Below are 23,527 nucleotides of genomic sequence, written 5' to 3' on the forward strand. Positions count from 1 at the left end.
AGTCACCTATCCAAGGGCAGAGGTATGGTCTGCAAAGTGGCTGCTATTTATAGAGTTCTTAGCCAAAGCAGAAAGCCAGGTATATTGTCATTACCATCATTATCACCGGGAGGAAACTATCCACCTGGCAGTACCACTGATATGTTCTGACACTGTTAGTTGCTGATTTACATTCACTTAGATGTTAACTGCTCTGTAGGCTAGGGCATCCTCTTTCTTGAATAGGTAATAGCATATTTGGATTTCAATTTTTCTTTCATGTCTCCAGCTAAGCAGTGCATGCTGCTTTTAGACAAGCATAGCTGACCAGTTGCAACCGCCTCATGATTCCATTTAAGGTAAGAACAGCCTGGTGAACAGAGATCGTGGAGTGAACGTTTTTTTCCTCTGACTTATTTTTGTCCAGATGGTCTACAAGTTGTAGTGTAGTTGAAGGTCTTTAAAGTTATGGGGAGAACAGAGGATGGTGTATCTGCTTTTGCCTGGGAATGTTCTGGAAGGGCTTAAATAGGTGAAGGACATAGAAGAAGCTGGTGCCTTTCAAGGAAGAGGGAACAACTTCAAGGTTGAAGAGGGGTTTGGGGTCAGTCAGATAGACCCCAAATTGTAGCCTGACTTTGTTGCTTGCTAAATGAATTGGCCAAGGCATGACATCCCTAGAACCCTTGGCTCCTTCCCCTACCAAATATACACCTATACTTATTTGTCAGACCAGATTTGTATAATTCTTCCTTACAGGAGGCAAGATAACTAACTATACTATAAGTAGCTACATTGAGGGCTGGTAACAGTGTCTGTCACTATTGAAAAGGGCAGAGGCCAAAGGTTGGACAACATAGTCAGCCCAAAGGCTTTATTTTTTTTTTCAAGAGTTTGGAATGGCTAGTGGTGTCTAATTTGGGTTAAATAAAAGCATTTATAGCTGATGAACATTAAGATGGCTCAACAAATAAAGGCACACATTGACAAGACTACCAGCCTTAGTCCAAGACCCAGAAGTCCCACAGTGGAAGGAGAAAACCAGCTCCCTATGTTGTCTTCTGACCTCTACACATTTGCAGACTTACAGGCACACACACACACACACACACACACACACACACACACACACACCCCAATCCATCAGTCAATGGCAAATAAATAAACATTAAAGAATAAAAAATATGGCTGACGAGATGTAGACAGGAACCCTGGTGTAGACAACCTCAGTGACTGGTTTAATCTCACGAGGGAACCTGGAAAAGGCAGAATTGCAAAGCTTCCCATGCGTAACTTCAGAAGTCAGGAACTGGAGAACATCATGTATTTTAACAGCTTTAATTTGAACAAAAACAAATAATGTGTTCAATAGACTGTAATCGTGCTTATTTGCTAAACAGACCCAGTAGGACTGGCACTTGGCCGCGTGTTATCAGGAGTGAGTTAATCTGAAAGATTCCTTCTGTATTTAAAGCCATAAGACTCTTCCTTAAAATACTTGATAATTTGAGTTTAGTGCTCATTTCTCTCAATTAGGTCTAATTAGTGTTCCTTCGCTGTGCCATATGTAATGTTTGCTTAGCCTGGCAAGGTGATCAATTACTTTGGTTTAGTATTTTGTCTCAAGGCTATTTGTAAAGGAAAAAAAAAACCAACAACACCCCACCAAGTAGCCTTTCAGTGAATTAAGGTTCCATAATAAGGGTAACCACATCGTAACAAACCTTTAAACAGGGATGTGACAGCATGGATATGATTGACATTATTCGTTTTTAATGGATATTACTGGTTTAGAGTTTGTGGTTTTAATATAGATAAATACTTGGGTATAAGCTCTTTACTTTAACAAATAAGTATATCTATCATTTGACACCATTTATGATTATCCATCCAAACATCATGGGGCAGGGATCATGCTTACATGATGCAGAAATGAATGAAACACATTCGTTCTTAGTAGGCTTTAGAATCCACTGAAGGCTCTTAGGTACATCAAGTCGATCTCCTGGTGTATGTTAAGAGGGTAGGCTGGATGTTGAAGGACTATAGAGAGGCTGGTGTTAGGGTTCAAGGGCTTGGGCTGGGTGGTGAACGGTGGTCATTTTCTTGGGAAATCTGGAGATATCAGATTTGCATGGGTCTTGAAGGATAGATGAGACTGGTCTTCTAACTGTGGTTGACATAGTGTTTGGTTTTCACCTCTCTACTGTTTTCTTACTTGTAATTTTTTATAACCTTCCTTTGAAAAATAACCAGACTTGTGTGCATGATAGGAAACTTGGAAAACATAATACAAAGAATCAGGACAAAATAGCACAGAGACAGACCAAGTCATCCTTGGTGGAGGATGGTTCCAACTCCTTGTATTTACTAAGATCCATGGCTGCTCAAGACCCTTACATAAAAGGGTAGTATTTATGCAGATCCTGTGCACATCAGCCAGACATCTTTAGATCATTGTAATACCTAATTTAAATGCAATGCAAATAGATATTCTGCTGTATTGTTGTGGGGAAAATGACAAGAAATAAAGTCTCTGAATGCTCAGTACAGATACTACCCGGCTTAACTACATAGAGGACAGATCAGCTATGAGGCAAATAGTTCTTAACCTGGAGACTGAAAATCTGTGGCATGACATGAAACACTGTAGCTGTATCTTACTGCCACTTCATCGCCCTAGATTCAAAATAACTAGAGCTCAAACCAGAGAAAATTCAAGCTTTCTGGAGCATTCTTGAATTTTCATATTTCAAAACTTTTCAACCCAAGTTGTTGGACCCTTAGAGGCAGGGCTTGTGAAGACAGATGAGAAATGTTTGCTTTATGTAACCATCCCAAATATGCATACAATGTGAAAACAAAATATTCACACAATACCCCTATGCATTAGTACCCAGTCTCATTGAGCATTATGTTCTGCTGCAGGGAATGAGTGAAGTTGTGAGCAAATGTGCATTGTTAATATGGCACAGACAGGTCAAGAAGCCCAATGCTTCAACCCCACGGGGATGGCAAAGCCTTCCCTGTGTGATGCTAAGTGGAATGGCAAAGCCTTTCTCGAGTCTCAATACAAATATTAACTGTCTTTACAAAAACTGTTCACCATTGATCTCTCCCCCTGAATGTTTACTCTCTGGAAACTGCTCCAGTACAGAGACTGGTCCTACTGAGATGAGGTAAACCTACCTCCTTGTGCAGCTGGATATAATAAACACTCTGAGCTTCTGGGATACTATGACTTTATTTTATCCCAGAGCACCTGATCCCAGGTTTTTGTAAGTGTGTCTGTCATTTCACCGGTATCTATCATTATTTTTCATCATTTCATTGCCTTTAGTCAAGGTTCTGCCACACAAGCTATAGGAGATCATGGCATTCCTCCTATTTACTGTTTCAATAGCATCATAATTATCGAACTAAATAACATGTACATGCACCAGTGATTTCTTTGCAAGAGTTGAAAATAAAAGGCTTTCAAATCAAGGGGTATAAGAACATTTTAAGATAATCAGATAAGATTCCAGAGTCATTGTAGCCACCCAAACCTTTGGCGTGTTTGTTAGAGAGCACATCCTTTATGAGAGTTGCTATGAGATGCAATGTTTGAATTCATAGACCGGTTATGAGAAGCCTCAGCTTTGCTTGGGTACAGTGAGAATTCTGGAAATTAGGAAGTGAAAGGCAGAGATAAACAAGGAAAAGGAGATATGATGGGGTTACTGTTGTGATGGAATCACTCTACAAGATCGTTATGTAACTTCAGGATTGTGGAAAAACAAGATATATTCAGAAGCTGTGTTGCATGAGTGGTGAGCTGCTTGTTGGTTCTTGGACACCCGGCTAGCTTAGACCCAAAATAACCACACAGAAACTGTATTAATTAAATCACTGCTTGTCCCATTAGCTCTAGCTTCCTGTTGGCTAACTCTTACATATTAATTTAAGCCATTTCTATTAATCTGTGTATCACCACGTGGCTATGCTTACCATCAAAGTTTTGGCACGTCTGAATCTGTCAGCAGCCCCATGGCTTCTCTCTGACTCCACCCTCTTTTTCCCAGAATTCAGTCTAGCTTTCCCTGCCTACCTAAGTTCTGCTTTGCTATAGGTCCAAAGCAGTTTCTTTATTTATTAATGGTAATCGCAGCACACAGAGGGGACTCCCACATCAAAACTGTATTCATGAGGTAGCATGGTTATCACAAAGTATATGTAACAGACAAATGCACATTATTATACTTTCTTTTTTTCCTGTATATGTGTTGCTTTTTATTGATTTTATTGAGCTATACATTTTTCTTTGCTCCCCTTCCTACCTCTCCCCTTCCCTTCAACCCTCTCCCAAGGTTTCCATGCTCCCAGTTTACTCAGGAGATCTTGTCTTTTTCTACTTCCCTGTAGATTAGATCTATGTATGTCTCTCTTAGAGTCCTCATTGTTGTCTAGGTTCTCTGGGATTGTGATTTGTGGGCTGTTTTTCTTTGCTTTATGTTTAAAAACCACTTATGAAAAGAACCAGGTTCCCTGTATGCCAGGGACCTCGCCAACCAAAGGCCTACCTCTTTGATTAAATTGTCCTGGGGCGATCTGCTCTCAGTGTTGCGCTGGTCCCTGCCGCCTGCGTTGCCTGTCACTGTGTCAGTACCCGCCGGTCCGGGTTCTTTCTTCCTCACTCTTCCTCCTTCTCTGGCATATTAATTATGTATTTTACAAATTAATTAATTTTACACAGTCTTGTCCATGCAATCCTGTCCAGCCTTGAACTCATAAACCTTCTGCCTCAGCCTCCCACATGCTGAGACTACAGGGATTGGCCACCATACCAAAAATTTGTTTTGCTTTTTAATTAAATATCTTTGAGACAGGGTTTCACCATGTAGTCCACATGGCCTTGAATTTGAACTCATAATGCTCCTGACTTGACATTGTGTGTTGGGATTAAAGGCATTCAGTAGTATGCAAGGCCAGGGATATTCATTTTTGACGTAAAGATGTGAACACAGGCATGTGTGTGTGTGTGGGGGGGGTGATTGTACATGTGGGTCCGTGCATATGTACAAAGAAATCATTGTCTTTATATTTAAATACACATAAAGCCATTCATGAAGGAGAAAATGGCAGCTTTTATTAACATTCCTCCAGAACTTTTTAGTTACTATGTAGAAACTTTGTCACAATGTTTTATAAACAGAAAGGAATCATAGCTAACAATGAACTTCAAGAGCAGGCAAACGTTAGTCAGGACTCCTGACCCGAGTGATCTCATCACTTGTTGGAAGGAATTTGAGCTGTAATGGGCACAGTGACAGAGCAGTGTTCAAGCTTCAAGCACAAATTCAGATAGGCTTTGTTTGGTCGTCAGTGAAAGCCTTGTCTAATGGAGCTAAAATGCCATGCAGAACGTATCATTTTGTAGACATTGGAAATGGGATGAAAGAAATGGTATTAAGCAAGAGCAGTATATCATGCACATTAAAATGTATGAAAGTTAAATATGTTTATGGAGCACTGAGTTCGAATGACTACTTAATCAAACTATTGTGGTCAGTAAGAAGCAATACAAAGTAAATTGCTTCATGATATTTAATGAGACGTGCTTACGAATCACCTAGACTTCAATTCATAACTTTCAGGATATTACAATAATTAGTTACTGTCTGCGGTCTCCATCTTATATTGGGAGAGTTTTCCAATTGCTTGTCAAGCTTTAAAAATGCTCTAGAATTAGTCTGCCATTTGTTTGAATCCCGAGTCTCCCTGGCGGTGGAATCAATTTGTTTCCAGACAGTAGTGCTCTAGTTACTTTACGTAATAGTTGTTGCTACTCTTTGCAGAGTTTGCGTTGAGATTTCAGCTGAAAAGCTACAGCTTGCTGTTACTCACTCATGATTCCCCAGGTTGACTGTGGGTGGACTGAGGAGTGTGGTCCTTGGAGAAGTTATGCTACACCCTTAACTTTCAACTCACTGCACACTGAGGGGTGAATAGAGAGACACAAATAAAGATAATGTATTCTAAATGTAGGGCAATGTCTATGGAATTCCCCCAGACTTCCACAGCCAAGTGTTTGCGATTTGAATTGTCAATATTGTCATCCAATAGCTTTACTGTGGACTTGAAGGTTCATGGATTACCTGATGTTCCTATATGTCCAAACAGCTGTCATTATTGTACGAGACACACAGGGATGTCAATATAAGTGAAGTAGTATTTGTATCACATACAGACAATGCTCAGAACAATTTGTTTTCTCTTAAGAGATCTTCACTTAAGGTTAACCTTCAAACTTCCTGACTTTAAACTTCACAAGCCTTTGACTTTTTCCGCGATGTGCCAATCCCAAGACCATTCTGTATGCATGCCACTTTCAGCAGCTACTAGTTTTCAGGCATATCAGATAACAGAAATACAAACTCCCAATACCATTTCATTAGCTGCAAGTCAAAAGTGAAGCAGGGTGTGTTTCCAGCTGTTCTACATGAGAGTGTTTCACCAAATTTCCAGGTGAGAACAATAGCAATGCTGTTTAAAGTCTGTGGGACGTGTGCTTGAAGCATGCAGATGGCACATTCTAATGATTCCAGATAAATTAGGCTATAATTTAAGAGACTAGCTATAGACTATAGGCAGGGGAAGACAGGACAGAGCAGAATCAATCCTAAAATTACCTCATCTCTTGCTTCAGTGTTATGGCCTATGGCTAGCAGCTCAAAGGGCACCGGGCTTTATTTATTATCATGTAAAGCAGGCCTACCATAGATGGGAAGTGCAGAGTACCAAAGAAGAAAAAACCTCAGCAACCAACCATCCAGATTACTGAAGTCGTTAAAAGTATCGAAAATGTATTTGTTCAAGCTTGTAGGGTAGAGGAGTGATTGGATTGGGGGGTGAGGTGAGAGGGTTAGGTGAAGGGAAGGGGAGGAGAGGGGAGAGTGGGAATTGGGATTGGTATGTAAAATTAAGGAAGATAGTTTGTTTCCTTTTTAAAAGAAAACTTAAAAACAAATTAGAGAAGAAGTTAGAAGGAGACTAGAAAGAGACTCTCTGGTTGAGATTGCATACTGCTGTTCTGGAGGACCCCCCTTTGAGAATAATATCCATGTTGAGTGACTCATGGCCACTTGAAACTCCAGGACTAAAGGAGGTGATGTCCTCTTCTGGGCACTGATACAAATGTGGCATATATGGACACATAAACACACAGACGTATACATAAATGAAGATAAACCTAAAAAACAGAGCAGATAAGAAAACGGTGTGTAATCTCAAATACCCAATGTATTTGAAAGAAAAGGGTAAAAATAATATCTAAATACTGCTTAGAAAGAATCAAAAAACAAAGCAAAAAAAAGCAACCCCTCAAATGATTGAGCCCAACACGTATAAAAGAAAACAATAACATAAAAAAAGATAAACAGATATTAATGAAGTATGAAATAAACATTATTAGGGCTACCAACCAACCCGAAGGTTATTGCTTTTGAGAGCTTAATCACACTGATAGTACTATGTATTTGTCAAAATGGCATGAGAAAAATACTCACAAGTCAATAAAAGATTGACACAAAAGAACATTAGTGCCTATATCAAACTCCCAGCTATTGTGGGTGCTGTACAAAGCAATACACAAAATCATAACACATTTAAAACTTTAGATAGAAGAATAATGTGGACTGCTTTGCAGCTAAAATTTTAATTTACTGTGAAAAAAACTTTGCAGAAGGAAACAGGAAGATCAGCTTCATTCAAAAATTATATAGATGTTAAAGGTAAGGAAAACTATAGTACTTTGCATGTCTTCCACAATATAGAAATAGTTTATATCTACTGCAACTGATTAGATGAGGAAAACATGCTGTTTAAGGCAGTTAACCAGCATCTAACATGACATAAAATAAAATAAAAGGTCAATTTTATCTATCTAAAATGTATACATAAATTCTGGTAGAACAGCAAGCAAAATTTAGTATTACACAAAGAAATACATTTTTTATAGTAAACTAGTTCGCTTAATGTTCATTAATTAATCAGACAGCTGGAAGTGAGCCTCCGAGGCACCATGTTGTTGTTCACCCTGTGAGGTCAGGACACTTGCCAAGATTTCATCCCCAACACCACAGGTCAGCCTTTGAGGAAGTGCAGTGCATGACCCTTCAGCTCCCAACGCACACTGCCTTCAAAGGTCAGCCTGTGCAGTTAGACATTGGATCCCATCACAGGTCACCCTGTGAGGATGAGGGAGAGCACTGAGGAAGAACAGAGAGACCTCAGTGATCACCTTCTAGGTTCAGGGAGCATGCTGAACTTGGGCCTGATGGACCTTCACCTGATGGGGAGTTTTCATTCCCTCTTTAGCTATGCTTTATTTGTATGGTATCTGAAATGACTTCACCAGGTAACTCTGATAGTTGAAACTATTCTGCGTCTTACAACCCTTTCCTCTTTCCTGGGAAAAAGTTTGTGTTCTATTTAAAGGTTTTCTGTAATTCAGTATCTGGAAACATGAGGTTCTGCTTTCAATCAAAACTTCATCTCCAGTGCAACCGCGTCTCTACTGAACACTGAAGTCACCTCCACTGCAAGAAAAAGATGACCTGAATTCATAACAACAACAATAAATGTATCCACTAATCTAGCCTGTGAAGGGAGGATTTCACCACAAAATCAGAAGTAATATGAACAGCTAAGGTCCCCTCCAAAGACTACCATTCCTGCAGTAATAGCAAATGAGAGCTACTTAAATGAAACTCTAGGCAAAGAAGTTAAGTACCACTTCTTAATAGTTTCAAAGAAGTAAGACAAAAAGAATAATCTGGAGATCAGACCTCTGTCTGATGTGCTGTTAGTGAAGATCTTTTCCCATTGTAGGCTATCGTTTTGTCTTGTTGACTGTAGACTTTGCTTTACAGAAGCTTTTCAGTATCAGGAGGTCCCATTTATTAATTGTTTCTCTCAGTGTCTGTGATGCTGGGATTCTATTTAGGAAGTGGTCTCCTGTGCCAATGTGTTCAAGTGTACTTCCCACTTTCTCTTCTATGAGGTTCAGTGTGGCTGGCTTTATGCTGAGGTCTTTGATCTATTTGGACGAGTTTTGTGCATGGTGATAGATATGGATCTATTTTCATTCTTCAACATGTTGATATCCAGTTATGATAGCACCATTTGTTAAATATTCTTTTTTTTTTTTGATATTTTTTGCTTCTTTTTCAAAAATCAGGTGTTCGAAAGTGTGTGGATTGATATCCGGGTCTTCTGTTCCATTGGTCCTCCTGTCTGTCCTTATGCCAATACCAGGCTGTTTTCAGTACTGTAGCTCTGTAGTAGAGTTTGAAGTCATACAAAGGACTCAAGAAATTAGCCATCAAAAGAACCAATAATCCAATAAAAAAATGGAGTACAGACCTAAACAGAGAACTCTCAACAGAAAAATCTAAAATGGCTGAAAGACACTTAAGGAAATGTTCAACATCTTTAGTCATCAGAGAAATGCAAATCGAAACAACTCTGAGATTCCATCTTACACCTGTAAGAATGGCCAAGATCAAAAACACTGATGACAACTTATGCTGGAGAGGTTGTGGTGAAAAGGAAATACTTCTGCATTGCTGAATTAAATAAGAAAGTTAATTGTGGGTGTGAAAATAGAATTCAATAAATAGAAATAGTGACTAAAGCCCAGTGTAACAATGATGGAAATGAAAAAAAAACAATACTTTAAAAAAACATTCAAGGAGAAATACTCAGCAATAGAATGGAGGATTCACCAATAGAATGAATATGAAGGATGCACTATCAGGACATGAAGACAAGGCAGAAGACTTGAATCATTTAGTTTAGACCAATGATGTATTTAAAAAGTGTGCAAATGGAACATACAAAATATTTGGGACACTCTGAAAGACAAAGCACATTATAGATATAAAAGCAGAAGGATTTCATGCCCAAACAGAAAATATTATCAATTAAATCATAAAAACAAATGTCTCAAAGCTAGGAAAAGAATTGCCTATGCAAATTCAAAAGACACAGAGGACACCAAAAGGACAAAAACAAAAAAGAGACTCACCAAGTCAATCATAATTAAGTCACATAATTTTAACATACAGTCTAAAAAGAGAAAAAGAGTATTGAGCTAAAAGAAGGGATGACCAGTCACATACAAAAGCAAGCTTATCCGAGTAACAGCTGTGTTTTTTTAATTAATAATTTTTAGTACAATCTTTTCTCATTTTACATAGTTATCCCCATTCCCACTCTCTCCCCTCTTCCTGCCCGACCTTCCCCCACTCCCTATCCACCCCTCAGAAAGGGTAAGGCTTCCCATGAGGAGTCAATGAAGCCCTCCCCCCTATATCTAGACTGAGTAAAGCATCCCTCCAAAGAGAATGTGCTCCAAGATGCCAGTTCAAGCACTAAGAATATATCCTGGTCCCACTGCCAGTGGCCTCCCAGATTGACCAAACCTTACAACTCCCACCCCCATTCAATTGGTCCTATTCAGGTTCCCGAAGGTTAAAAGTCAGAAAGGACTTGCAAAAATTTGTTTCAAATTTTAAAAGGTAACAACTGCGAAAGCATCATAAAAAGGAGATAAATACATCTAACAGACTACGGGGGGATTAAACAATACTAATGTTATGTTTAGCAAAAGAGGGCTGTGAAACAAAAACAGACTACAATCTGTTTTAAATGACAGTAATTAATATACACTGTTCATTAATAACTCTGGATATAATGGTCTTAATCCCATTCCAAGCAAATGGAAGCAGGAAATAATTTTTCATCACTGTTTTAATATCTGAAAAAATAGACTTCAAGCCAAGGCTAGACAGAAGAGATAGGTACGTTCATTTCATGTGATCAAAGAAACAATCCATCAAAATGACATTGTAATTCTAAACATAAGTATATCAAACACAGCTGTGCTCAGTTTTGCCAAACAAATGCTCCTACATATAAAGACACACACAGGTTAATCCAAACATAGTAATAGTGGTGAAGTTCAATGCTTGACTGACTGATAAAGAAGTCACTGGGATAAAAATAGAGAAACACTGGATTGAATAAATGGCATGATAAATGAAATGGACCTAACAGACATCTGTGGAACGTTCCACTCAGATGCTAAAAATACACATTCTTCTCAGCAGCCTATGGAACTTTCTCCAATATTGATCTCACATTAGTACACCAAAAAAAAGTCATAACAAGTTTGGGGAAGTTTAAGTAACACCTTCTGTTTTATTGGATGGCAATGGAATAAATCTGGATACCAATACCAATGGAAGCTACAGAAAACACACAAACTCATGAAGATTAAAAAACACACTATTGACTGATGAATAAGCTATTGAAGAAATAGAAAAAATTTCCATAACTGAATAAAACTGAAAACACAATATACCAAATTATTTGGGATGTTATAAAAGCAGTACTAAGAAAAAATATATAGTTGTAAGAGCCTACATTAAAAAACATAACTCAAATAAAAAGCTAGCTGGCATACATAAAGGCATTTAGAAAAGAACAACAACAACAACAAAAAAACTAAATCAAAAGGAGAATACATGAAGGAATAATTAAGAAGAGACCATAAGTCAATGAAAAAGAAATGATTAACATGCTACAATAAATAAATGAAGTATTTATTGCTTGAAAAGAAAAACAAAATTGACAAAACCATAGCCAAATTAACTAAAAGAAAGCATTAAAAGATTCAAAATAATAACACATGGTGCTGGTCTAACTAGATGTCAGAATGTAGTACAATACAATAGGTCCTTATTTATCACCCTGCATAAAACTGAAGTCCAAGTGGATCGATACACTAAACCTGATAGAAGAGAAAGTGGGGAATAGTCTTCAACACACTGACACAGGTGTCAACTTTGTGAACAGAACATCAAACACACAGGCAATAAGATCAACAATTAATAAATGGGATCTCATGAAACTGAAGACATCTGTAAAGCAAAGGATACTGTCGATAGGGCAAAACAGCAACTTACAGAATGGGAAAAGATCTTCACCAACACCACATCTGACATGCATGAAGAACTCGAGAAACTAGATACCAAAAAAGCAAACCAAAACAAAACCAATCCTGTTTAATTAATTAATTAAATTAATTAAATAATGTAGGTTAATTTAATGAGGGTAACCCTAGCTAACACTCTTAACAATGTGGGACAAGGAGACTGAATCAGCCCTTTCCTGTAACCAGGCAAGTCAATGAAATTTTTCCTATGATATTCTGCTAAACTCATAGATGGCTGCCTAGCCCAATTGTCATCATAGATGCTTCACCCAGCAACTGATGGAAACAGAGCAGAGACTTTCAGTCAAACCTTAGACATAGCTCTGAGAGTCATGTGGAAGAGGGGGAGGAAGGATTGTGAGAGCCAGAGGGGCCTAGGAGAAAACCCACAGAATCAACTAACCTAAACTCATAGGGGCTCAAAGACTAAACCAACAACCACAGATCTTGTGTGGGTCTGACCTAGGCACTCTACATGTATATTACAGTTATGTGGTTGTGTACCTTGGTCTTCTTTTAGGACTCCTAACAATAGAAACAAGGGCTGGCTCTGGCTCTATTATCTGCCTTTGGAACCCTCTTCTCCCACCTTGTCCAGCCTCAATAGGAGAAGAGGTGCCCAGTTTTACTGCAATTTCATATGCTATGGCTGACTGGTTTACATGGAAGGCCTGCCCTTTTATGAAGAGGAAGGAGGAGTAAGAAATAAGGGGAGGGAAGAAAGGAGGTTGGGAGGAGGGACTGGAAGGAGAGGAGGGAGGAAGGGGAAAATAAATTCTGCAGGGAAAATTAACCAATTAAGTAAAAACTAGATCCACATCTCTTCGTCTTGGTGCAGCGGAAAAATGGACTAGATCTGCATCTTTTCCTCTGCATGAAAAAAATGACCCAAAGCATCAGGACCTTAATTAACAGCATAGGAACTGGAACTCAGAAGCTGCTTCGTGAAAAGTTCAGGAGTACCTGTCAAGATATAGAAATAGGTAAGGATATATTACATAAGAATAGGAACAGGATGTTGGGCATTTAAGGATCCCATTGGAAAACAGGATCACGAAAGTTAAAAAAAACAAATTGTAGCAAAGGAAACTGCCAAGTGAGAGCTTCCAGAATGAAAGAAACTCTTTGCAAACTGAATATCTGACACAGGATTAATGTCTAGAATATTTTTTAATATACAAAAATATCCCACTGAAATCAAGGAAACAAACAACCCAGGGCTGGTGAGATGGCTCAGTGATTAAGAGTGCTGGCTGCTATTGCAGAGGACCCAGGTTTGATTCCCAGCACTCAGAGTGGGTCACACCTCTCTGTAGCTCCAATTCCAGGGATTGAACCCTTTTCTGGCCTCTTCTGTCACTGCACACACTTGATATACAGATGTACAAATAGGCAAAACACTCACAACCATAAAGAAATAAAATAAACAAATCTAAAATTATTTAAAAAATAAAACAAGCAACCCAATTGAAAATGATACGTGAAGCTGAACAAAAGAGTTTTCAAAGAAAAACCTAACTTACAATTGCTTAGGAAGTATTTGTTTTACAAGTTATTCAATGCCCTTAGCCATCATAGAAATGCAAGTTCAAACTATGTTGAGATTCCATCCCATCTAAGTCACAGAGGCTACAATCAAAAACAAACTACAATTGTGGGTAAAGATGTGGGCAAAAGGGGAACCTTTAGTCTCTGTTGGATGGGATACACAGTGGCACAGCCACTGTGGAAATCAGCATGGAGGTTTCTCAGACATCAGAAAAAGATCACCATTATGACTCGCCCACTCAATTCCTAGGCACAGACCAAGGACTACATTCTACGGCAGCGATAAGAGCACGCCTGCAGATCCACCTTCCCTGCAGCTGTGTTCACAATAGTAAAGACACAGAACAAGACCAGCGGGCCATCAAGTGAGGAACAGATGATGAACATAAATAGGTACGATATAATTTTATTCAGGGTAAAAGAAAATGAAGTTATAAAATTTGTAGGAAAATGAACGAGACAGAATAAAAAGGATACCGAGGAAGGTAACGAGGCCCCCGACAGACGATTGCCACATTTTCTTCTTATTTGGGGATACTAACATTGAATTCTTAGACTTCTGTGTTTAACTTGGAATGCCTGCAGTGAGATGGGAACTAGAAGGGGCCATTAGAAGCTAGAAAGGATACAAAGGTGGTTGGTTGGGAGAGACCTTAACGGAAAGGAGGTGACAGAAGACATGAGATATAAAAACAGTTGGGAGGAACACTGAGGGTTCCCCAGTGAAAACTTACGTGGGGATAGAGGTTGGAGTACAGGGAAGGTAGAGATTGTGGAGATGGCTTCCCAAAGACTAAGGTTGTATGGAAAAACCCTATGGAAACCTATTGTTTTCCAAGTGTATTAAAAATGTAATTAAAATATTCGATAGCGACACCCCATAGGGTAGCTAATGCCCTTCCCAGGAGCCAAAGTTATTAAAGGATCACCCCAGTTATTATCTGTGGAATTCTTACTTATGAGTTGTTGGCTCGGGAGACCCCTGAGACTCCCAGCATTGCAGGCTGTTACAATTGCCCTCCATTGCCCACCTGACCTGATTGCATGGACTTGCTGCTCCAGGGCCAGAGAGTACCCCCACCAAAGAGATTTTACCTCACAAAGTTTCTACTGCCTCCCAGCAGTGCCACCTAGCAAGCCAGACTTTTACCACAATGGCTTCTGAAGATTATTCATAAGCCACTTCAGAACACAGATACACTTTCATACTCTTGGGTATGTACAAGAGACATCCCTGGAATCACTTCATCTGATGTGAGACTCTTGTCATGAAGACTTTATTTTGGGAGCCCCCCCCCCCACTTATTTCATGGCTTTGTGTGGGAGCTCTTTAGAAGTTCCACAGAATCTTCTGGCTCATGCCTTGACAATGACAGACTTGAAACATATAGGTCAGCTTCCTGTCAGTTTGATTTGTACAGAAACCGTTGCACATTGGGAAGCAGTTCCCCCTCTCAGTGTGAACATATTTCCTGCCTCTGTGACTACTCTGTTATCCAAGTTGATTTATTCAAGTACCAAGGTGATAATATTCTTGAATTGGTACAAATATTGAATTAACAGAATCAATCAAATGTATTCTCCGGGAAACTTGAGTTAGAACAAGCAATTGATGGAGCTTTCAAGGTCTCTGTGGTATTAGACATTTCATATACATATTTCATGGAGAAGATGTATTACAAAGCTTAGAATGCATTTGGTGAGAAGGGAACATTTTCCTAACACACTTTTCTTAAGCTCTTTTGTTAAAGGGGCTACCAGATCCCAGACTTTCCCGTGAAGACCAGGAATAGAGCGGTCACATTAACACCAGTTCCAGTAACTAGGCTACCACTCATACCTAGGGCACTGATTAGATATTAGGTTTCTTTAATAGATACTATCAAACTTCATTTTGTACACATATCGCTAAGCAATCATCTTTTAACCACAGCATTGGAGAAACACAAGTTTGGAATCGCCCTGATGGCTCTTGTCTTACAGTCTTGTCTCAGATACTGACTCTTGCTTAAAATGTTTTTCTTCCTTATTGTAAGAAAAAGAGGCATTGGCAATGGCCAGTTCTGTGTAGACATGTGTGGGGAAGAAGACCTAATAATGTTTATGCACATGTATGTACGTTTTCCTTCTCTATTTTAATCTTTTTGCTTTTCTTCTTTGTAGATTCTCAAAGCAGTCTATCAAAGCTTCCTCTTGCTCACTAAGAAGTTGATGTTTCATCTCTCTTCTTTTTTGTTAATGATTCTCTGTTTGAATTTTTTTAGGCTGGTTGTGAATATAAGAATATAAGAGAAGGTCTGTGTGTTCACAAATCATGGAATATGTGCACACACACATCACACTAAAAAGTAAGGCAGCACATACATGAGAACATAGAAGACAGAGAATGATTACCAGGGTCATCAGTATAAAGAAAGGAAAATTCCTGCCAAAGCAAAGTTTAATAGTAGAACTAACACTTGGGAAAGACTACAGTAGAAATGATATGGCTGGACAAAGAGAAGGAAAAGCATGAATGTCAAGTATGGTAATGGCACACACATACCCTACAAAATGACTCATTACTTAAGCCTTTTTCCATCACAGAATTTCAAGGAAATGTCACTTGCCACAGTGAGTCAAAACATTTAGGATGTGAGATGTGACTTGACAGATACCCAGCTTTCAGGAACACTGAGAATATGCATATGTTTAACATATAGTACCACTAATTGCTCCATGCATTAGATAATATGATGTGTTATATCCATTATCTCCTTTAATCCCCATCAGCCTATATGTTATTTCTTCTTTTCATATGGATCTGAATCTAGATTGTAAAACCAATGCATAACAAAGTAAACAGCTTGATGGAGGTCACAACATTGTTATCAGAGAAAAGAACCAGGCACAGACATTGTGGTAGAATGTATGCTCTTAAATATTGTACCACCAAACTTGCCATTCATTCATGCATGCCCATGATGCTGTAGAGCAGGGGTCAAGTAGTTAACAAATTACATGATTCCTTTAAGGTCTGAGAGATCAGTGGGAGAGACGTGTAAGTAAATAACCAATTGCCAGTTGGAATCAGGAAGACATTAATAAAAGTACTGCAGAAAGGGGTTGAAATGTCGTTCAGTGGTAGAATATCACTTGCCTGAAATTTGAGCATTTCGTCAGGTAAATGTGCCTTGTGGTTGGCTGCCTAAGACAGTAATTGGCAGTAGATATTGGGAAAATCAAATGACTTTTGGAAATATTATATTAGATATAAGACTAATTGGCAATTGATTGTGTGGGGGATGCTGTAAGGGATGGAGATGACTGAAAAGTGTTCCTGCCATTCTCCAATAATTCCCCTGCCTCAGCCTCCTAAGCAACTGGAACTGAACTCTTCTGTGCTGGATCATGGAGTTGTTTATGCTTGTGACTCAGAGTCTTCACTAAACATTTGACAGACAGATATTCTCAGGAGTTTCCAGGACTTAACTCATTCCTACTGAAACACTCCATTGTCACTAACTTTTTAAAAATACCAGCTCAAGTCCCTTTGAGGAATAATACACTTCTATTCCCTAGCCAGCTATGCAAACACCTTACCACTTAAATCAGCAGCTAATAACTTGTAACCATGTAGTACAATGATCCTACGTTGAAAATTCATGCTAGATATTACAACACAACTAGAGGACCTTTTCATCATCCATCATTATCTATAAAAATATTATATGGGGGCATTTCATGCTTTCTAATTCAGATTAAGATGTTTGTTTGTTTATTTATTTATTTATTGATTGATTGATTGTATGTGTGTGCTCATTTATATGTGGGTGCCCATGGAGGCCAGAAAAAAAAGCAACACATCACTCTGTGCTAGAGTTATCCACAATTATAAGCAGCCTAATACGGGTGCCAGGAACGGAATGCAGGTCTGTGGGAAGAGCAGCAAGTGCTCTTAACCACTGAGCCATTCCCAAGCTCCTGGACTTTGTTCTTGTTCTTTTGTTTCTCTTTATCCATGTTCCAAGTACCAGATGGATCCAGATGATTGATCATACCAGCCATCCTAGGTGTCAGGTCTGCTGATTGCACTGGGGGCAGACCTTCACTCAGGCCTGCTCTGGCTCAGGATAGTGGTGACTCACCTAATTCTAGAGGAAGAACTGGAGTAGGCCTGGGTAGGATAGATATCATCTAAAGGAAAGGTGGAATGAATCCTCGAGAGTGTTTTTCAACCCCCTAGAAGGCTTTGGGGGAGCGGGGTTAGTGGTTTCCTTACCTGGTGCTGCTCTCTTTGTTCCTCTTCATTCTCTGGATTAGACAATAGGCAACCGCACTCAAATCCAGCTGAGGAAGGGGAGGATGACAGGACTGTTCCAGAGGCAGGGACACAAAGGAGGCCTTAGACTGTTTATCCATTTCCTCTTCTGCTAGTCCTATCATCTTATAAACAAGTCATAGCTTATGAAATTATTTTTGGATATTGGTAAGTCATATTAATTCAAACAGAAGAATCCAATATGGATATTTTAGTCTGCTAAGTTTTACATAGTGAGAGTGTTAAAAAAATAGCAAGAAAGATGACACCCAATACAATGAGTATTAGAGGATTCGTGATAAAATAAGGCAAGGCAAAGCAAAACAAAACCCGCTGAACTTCATTTTGAGGTTTTTCTACCATATCCAAATCCTCCCTTTTCTCCCATTTTATTATTCCCTCTGGTAGTAAGGCATTCTATGATTTCTTTTTGTCCATTTACTTTTATTTTTATTTTTTCCCCTTTAATTTCTATTGCTAGAAACAGCAGGGAGGAAGCTGTAGGGAATCCAAGGCTGGGATTATGTTTAAGCACATGGGCACCTGGGCCTTTGTGCACCTCCTGAATCAATTTTATTTTGGGTTCAGAACAAAGAAAGAAGATGTTTATTCAGGGCTCTCGAGCCGCAGCTTCCTAGCTGCGTTTACACACAGATGATGCTTTACTGAGTGAAGGCTGTGGCTAAAATGTCAAGTCATGAAAGGAACAAGGAATGTATCATCTTATCATAAGGGTTTCAGATTGGTGCTGAAGAAGGCCATGTGATCTGTGATTTCGGTGACTGTGAACATCCCTTGGTAGATTGCTTGGATAAGGTAATAGAAAACAAAATAAAATGGTCAATAAAAGTCAGGTATGGAAAAATGGCTCCAAGATGTCAGCTTAAAACTTAATGCATGAGTGTGAGCAGCAGAGTCTAAAGTATGGATGCAAAAATGTCTGAGATACTCCATTTTGAAGACTACCCCGAAATCATTTCAACCCCACCTTCCTAGAGATGAGAACAGTGTCTTTCTATGGGATCCAGGCAAGGGAAGACTTTACACTGTAATTATTCCAACCCCATTCACCTTGAGACGAGAACAGAATCTTCCGATTGGGTCCAGGCTAACCAGGGACTTAGATGCCTACTGCTCCTCGAGTTCTGAGATTACAAGAATCTAACAGCACGCCTAGCTTGATTTTTTTTCTTGATACATTCTACACAAGAAGCAGAAAGGATGGGAGAGCTATGAAGGAGAGAAGAAAAGAAATACGTGCTTGGTTGAGTGCTGGTAACATCAATGTTATGAGAAGAGCCTGGTGAAGGCTGTTCACAACTACAGTGATTTGAAGTAGAAGACTTTCTTCCAAGGAACAGAGAAGAACATTCTGGGCACAGATGATAACCCAGTTTTTGTTCCTTAGAGAAAGAGACACCACATGTCTTGCTGGTCTGTCTACCTATTGCCTTGGGCTGGACCAGTTGTTGGGCTCTGTTCTTGTTTTGGTAAAGAAGTATTGCATTTTCTTCACACTTTTCTTTTGAAATCTAGGTTTCTAACAGGGATGCCACCTGGCCTGCCATGATTCCTTCTGTCTGATCTTCCTAGTCCTGTGCTATACTCAGCTAGGCAAATGATTATCCACAAAGAGCAATCATTTCTCTTCTTTCCTAAAAGGGCTGAAAATGAAGTGGAAGTGAGAATGTGTTGTAAGAGGCTAGCTCACATAGGAAAACTCAGATCTGCACAACAGACACAAATGCTCAGTTATTAAGGATTTTAAATGAAATTTATTTATGAAATCACATACTCACATACAGAAAGAGAGACAGAAAGGGAGAGAGGGAAAGAGAGAGGAAGAGAGAGAGGGAGAAAGAAGGAGAGAGAGAGAGAGAGAGAGAGAGAGAGAGAGAGAGAGAGAGAGAGAGAGAGAGAGATTTGCTTGCTAAGGAATTTGTTGCCTGGCATAAATCACTTTTAAGGAAAGCAGATTGTGTTCAAACTTGAATTTGTCATTACTGTGTGTTTCTTATGCCCTTTCCCTCCTCCTCCTCATCTTCCTTCTCCTTTTCCTCCTTCTCCTCTTTTTGAAAATTGCTGATTTATTTGTTGTAATGAGGCTGCTTGTTGGTTCCCGGCTGCTCAGCCCCAAAATAATCACACAGAATCTGTCTTAATTAAATCACTGCTTGGCCCATTAGTTCTAGCTTTTTATTGGCTAACTCTTACAAATTAATTTAAGCCATTTTTATTAATTTCTGGATCACCACATGGCTGTGGCTTACCAGCTAAAGTTCCAGCGTCTCTCTCTGGTGGGACTACATGGCTTTTGCCCTTCTTTCTCCCAGCATTCAGTTTAGTTTTTCCTGCCTTCCTATATTCTGCCCTACCAACAGGCCAAGACAGTTTCTTTATTCACCAATGATATTCAAAGCATACAGAGGGGAAATCCCACATCATTTATTTGAGAAATAAAGTGAAATATTTGATATGCTGGTTAGATAAAGTGTTCAATATTCTGCTGGTTATTATTGGAATAGTCACTGTATTTGAAATATGATTCTAACCTGTGTTATTTTTAATATTATATAGGTTCATTAAACAGAAATCCACAGAGGGGTCCAATGAAAGGCAGATTTTTTTTTCTCCAGAGAATTTTTTTAATCAGGCAATTTACAAATCAGCTCATTTCCTTCTTGTGACCTTCTTTCCCGGTACTTACTAGATGGGCTCAGTAATATCCCTGAACCATTGATTTTCTTTGGTTTGCGGTGCTGGTTATTTATTTATTTATTTATGTATTGGTTAACTTGATACAAACTAGTGTCATTTGGGAAAAGGGGACCTCAATTGAGGAGGTGCCTTCATTTTCTTTGCCTTTAAGAATGTCTGTGGTACAGCTTCTTATTTGCTAACTGATATAAGAAGGCACTGCCCACTGTGGGTGAATGGTCTCTAGGTCGGAAGGCTTGGGATGTCTGAGAAAGGCAGCTGAGCAAGCCAGTGAATGGTGTTTCCCTGTGATCTCTGCTTGAGTTCTTGCTTGGCTTTCTTTGATGACAGACTGTAAGCTATGAGTCAAATAAACTCTTTCCTTCTCCAGCTTGTTTCGGTTCATGATGTTTAGGACAATATTACTCTAGATGTCCTATTGCATGTTGGGAACTACATAGAGACGCTGAGTGATGGCATTGCTCTAAGTATGCATTGAGAAACAGAATGCTGTAATTCAGCATTTAGACTTATTAAATCTACCCCTAAATTAATCTCTCTCTCCCCTACCTCCCTCTGTGTATGTGTGTGAGGTATATATGTGCATTCACTTGTGAAGGCCAAAGGAGGGCATCTGGTGTCTTCCTTTATTACTCTTTGCCTCATTTACTGAGTCAGAGTTTCTCATTTAGCCTAGAGCTAGGCTGGCAGCCAACAAGCCCAGCAATCCTCCTGTCTTCGCCGCGTACATGCTGGGTAACAGGGTTGTGATTGGCCATGCCAGATTTATACATGAATGCTGGGGAACTGAACTCAGGTTTTCACATTTACATAAGTAATCTTATAAATAAGCCATCTCCCCAGTCACCATGTTTTGTATTTTAGAAAAGAAATTAGAAAATAAAAATTGTTAAGGGAAAATGGGTTTCTTTATAGTGTGGTCAAATGGAAGGGGACTTTCTTTCCTTCCCATGATGCTTATGGTCATCTTTCAACCTAAAGAGCACCATGTGCCACAGTATAGGCACATTTAACTGTGAAATTTGCTAATTGCTCCTTTTCCAGGGCAGGGGGACCCCAGGTTATGTCTGTTTATTTCAGGCTTAGGAAAATGGAGTCTTAAAGAGCCACCATTTTGAAAGAGAAAAGAATTAACTCTCAGGGGTGTAGGATATCCATTCAAAACATTCTGTTGAGAGATCAGTACAAGCCTTTTTTTTTAAATCTTGTCTTTGGAGGTCAGTTTCAAGATCCAGTCTCTCATATTCCTGCTAAACATATCCATTTTTTTTTTACAAAGGCAAGCAGGTCAGAATCTCATGGACGAAGGATGGACACAGGTATGAACTCATTGCTTCTTGGCAAAGATAGCTCCTAAGTTCTCATGTAATTGTGACATGGATGTAATCTCAGCTTCAAGGAGCTTAGATGGTTTTTGAGGAAAAAAAAATCTGTGGATGCAACCCATGTGCACAAAAGAGGGAAGAATTATTTCTGACTACAGGGAATGAGCACAGGCATGGATGAGTCGTTGGGAGGCTGCAAGACCACTGGAAGAATGGCAGAGAGTAGGACAAGGAAGTAAGGATGTTCGGGGACACCAAAGACTGAAGGAAATCCACAAATGATCCCAAGGGATGTTGCTATAGGTGCTAGGGATATATCAGTTGCCTATTTACATTAACCCGAGTGGGAACCTTGCTAATATTTGTACATTTTCCTGTTTTAGACAGAAGTTCTCTTGCAAGAAAGGCATTTGTGAGAGTCTTAACGTTTCCAGAAGCCTGTTTGGAGAAGCAAGGCTGGCAGCTGGCGTGATAATAAAGCCGTTTCAATAGAACAAATCCCATTACTAGTAATATTAAGCAGCCATAGAATGATTCATGAAGCTCTTTGGAAAAATTCAAAAAGTGCTTAATCAAAAGGAGGGGGAGGAGGAAGAATAAACAGAAATCATGTCAGAAGTGTATTATTGCCGGCTCTCTTTAAGCCAGAACTGCAGTTGCTCAGGCTGACTGATGCTCAGGTGCAGAGCACTGACTTATTATATTAAAAAAAAAAATTTAGCTGATAAGGAAAAACTCAACACAAAATTCTAAATGTCCGTGCTTTTGACTGAGTCTTGCAGGACACACAACTGGCTTAATTTTGGAAAGCTGTGAAGAACAGTTGAAGAAGCAGAGAGCAGGGGCAGCAAGATGAGTTTGTGAAGATATTTGAGAAGGCTTCTCTTGCAGGAGGACCAACATGTTCTCTTCAAGTGGCACGTGACTGTTCTGTTGAAGCCTCTCCTCCTTCCCTTCTAGCATTATTCTCTAAATTGTTCTGGTTAACATTTTGTTTTTGTCAACCTGACTCAAGCCAGGGTTTTCGGGGAAAAGGAACCTCAGTTGAGAAAATTCCTCCATCAGAATGCTTGTAGGCAAATCCATGCAGCATTTTCTTCGTTGATTACTGATGTGGGAAGGCCCAGTCTACTGGTTTTGGGTGGTATATAAATGCAACCTGAGTAAGCCATGAGCCGTGAGGAGGAGGCCAGGAAGCAATATTCCTTTATGGTCTGTGCTTCATTTCCTGTCTCCAGGTTATTGCCCTGGTTTCCTCTTATTATGGACTATAACCTGTAAGCCAAATAAAAACTTTCCTCCCCGAGTAGCTCTGGTCAGTTTTTTATCATAGCAATAGAAAACCTAACTAAGGCATAAAGCTAAATGTACTGCCTTTAAGGGATGGTGGGAACCACACTAACCACTTCTGTAGATCCCACCTCCATCAGAACAAAGACAACTTCCAAACCACATTACTCTCTTCTTTTTGTCTTTTTAGCAAATTTAACTGGTCTTCAATTTAAGGCTGAATTTTGTTTTCTTTAGAATGTCAACCAACATAAATCATCCATTTTAGTTAATCTTTCTCTCTCTACTAGATTCTGACTTTTCCATGATATTGATGCTTTTGTTTTT

At 39.3% G+C, this 23,527-nt stretch overlaps 1 long non-coding RNA gene across 1 annotated transcript; it reads left to right on the top strand.

Annotated features, from left to right (window-relative positions):
• The first annotated feature begins 143 nt into the window (after positions 1-143).
• On the top strand, positions 144-23,189 carry LOC126512645 (uncharacterized). The gene is made up of 4 exons (XR_007595112.1): positions 144-338; positions 13,818-13,960; positions 21,865-21,904; positions 22,693-23,189. It is a non-coding gene; the product is annotated as an uncharacterized lncRNA (long non-coding RNA).
• The last annotated feature ends 338 nt before the right edge of the window (positions 23,190-23,527 follow it).

This window comes from Alexandromys fortis, unplaced genomic scaffold (assembly GCF_014885135.2).
Source record: "Alexandromys fortis isolate MF-2015 unplaced genomic scaffold, M_Fortis_MF-2015_v1.1 scaffold_116, whole genome shotgun sequence".
Classification (NCBI taxonomy): Eukaryota; Metazoa; Chordata; class Mammalia; order Rodentia; family Cricetidae; genus Alexandromys; species Alexandromys fortis.